Source organism: Myotis brandtii, unplaced genomic scaffold, assembly GCF_000412655.1.
Source record: "Myotis brandtii unplaced genomic scaffold, ASM41265v1 scaffold224, whole genome shotgun sequence".
Taxonomy (NCBI): Eukaryota; Metazoa; Chordata; class Mammalia; order Chiroptera; family Vespertilionidae; genus Myotis; species Myotis brandtii.
The window spans coordinates 251789-253395 of record NW_005358400.1 but is presented as its reverse complement, the minus strand read 5'-3'; the positions used below and the strand labels follow the sequence as shown (position 1 = coordinate 253395).

At 45.9% G+C, this 1607-nt stretch overlaps 1 protein-coding gene and 1 pseudogene across 1 annotated transcript in view; one reads left to right on the top strand and one right to left on the bottom strand.

Annotated features, from left to right (window-relative positions):
- The window catches only part of LOC102248227 (GTPase IMAP family member 7), a 12784-nt gene extending 11879 nt beyond the window's left edge, over positions 1-905 (bottom strand). The window contains exon 1 of the mRNA XM_014539641.1: positions 832-905. The gene's annotated coding sequence lies outside the window, so the exon portion shown is untranslated. The remainder of the gene's footprint in view (positions 1-831) is intronic.
- LOC102249130 overlaps positions 1-1607 on the top strand; it is a 174399-nt pseudogene that overhangs the window by 147947 nt on the left and 24845 nt on the right.

The window sequence follows — 1607 nt, the reverse complement described above, 5'->3', positions numbered from 1 at the left end:
TCACAGTGCTAACAGGTATTGGGCAGAACAGGGCATCAAATTCAAAGTCTGTCTGACTACCACCTTCCCTCCTAACCACTGCACACATTGGCCTCCTCTCAGTGTCTTCTCAGACCCAGGATTCTAAAATTACATGGAATCAGAGCTAGATCAAGAGAGGGCAGGGAGGAGAATACACACTCTTTCCGGACAGAACACTTTTAGGAAGCCTGCAACTAGGGCCATTAAGTTGAGGGTTTCATATACATTGTCCCTGCAGAATAGCCCACCTCTACCCATGACACCCCCTCCTCACCTCACATGTCACACTTACTCAGGTTAGAGTTTCTCTCTGCTGAATGATGAAAAGGATTCAGCAAACTGCAGTGTAGATTTCCTCTGGCCTTAGTGATGTGGGCAACCCCTAGAATCACCACACTCTCTGGGATCCTGCTTTTTTTTCAGTAAAAGGAGGCAGTTAGAGAGGTCAGTCTCTAAATTGCCTTCAAGCTCTAAAGACCTGCCTTGGGGACACTCATTTCTTATCCAGGGAAAAAGAAGGTTTGTCAGGCAGCCTCAGTGTGTATCAGAGCAGCAAATGCATGAAGGTGCGCCAGTCAGCACAAATGTGTCCTGTTAAATATGAGACATGTAACATTGTGCTAATTGACTCCCTCACTCCCTCCGCCCCCCTCCTACAGCATGCCCCCTGACAACATGCCCCTCTGCCTCTGCTGTACTTCTGGCTGGTCCTTCCGTCCTTCCTGGGCCCAGAACCCACACCATGTACACTCCATGGACCTATTTCCCCAACAACTCTCATCCTTCAGCTTGCTTCTCAGCCAGACTCACCTTCTTTTCAACCAGTTGATGAGTTCTCAAATTTTCTCCAAAGACACTCTTCCAGCTTGTGCTTTTGTTTTAACTGAAGAAAAAGTGTTCACACCCTCTTAAACCACTGAGCAAGGAAGCTCAGATTGGGTGGAGCCAGTGTAGGAACTGTTTGCCTTTAAAGAGACAGTAATATTTCCCCTAAATTGGTGGCTGCTTCAATTTTGCCAACTTGAAACCATTTCCTTCCTGTGCTTGCTCTTGTACCAAAATTACCAAAGCTAATGTATATTTGGTGTTTGGGGTTATGGTAGTGGATCCAAAGGCCCTTAATAAATGACATAAATCTTGCCCCAAAAGGCCAGGCACAGTGTCTATCACCTTCCCTGGTGCAGTGAGAGTCTGCGGGGTCATTCTGGAAAAAGAAAGTTGGACATGGGACTGGGTATACTGTCGGATCTTGCTAGTTATGGTGCAATATGGGTTTTGAGTCTACTCTTTTAGGAGCGTCTCAAGTTACTTATTCAGAAATTAACAAAACTCAGGTACAAAGCGAAAGGAGTATAAACCATTGAGAGCCAAGAGGAAATGAGGAAGGATAGGCCTGGGAAAAGTCTCCCAATGATCACAATCTCTCTGTTTTTGCTTGTTTGTTTGTTTGCTTTTTCATATGGTTCTTGCAGGGTTAAAAGTCTGCATTGCATGACATATAAAGATGCACCCAGGGAGTAAATGCAACCTTCCCTCTCAGCCTTCCTATCTTCTCCCTCTCCAGGCCCAGACAGAGGCAGCTTATC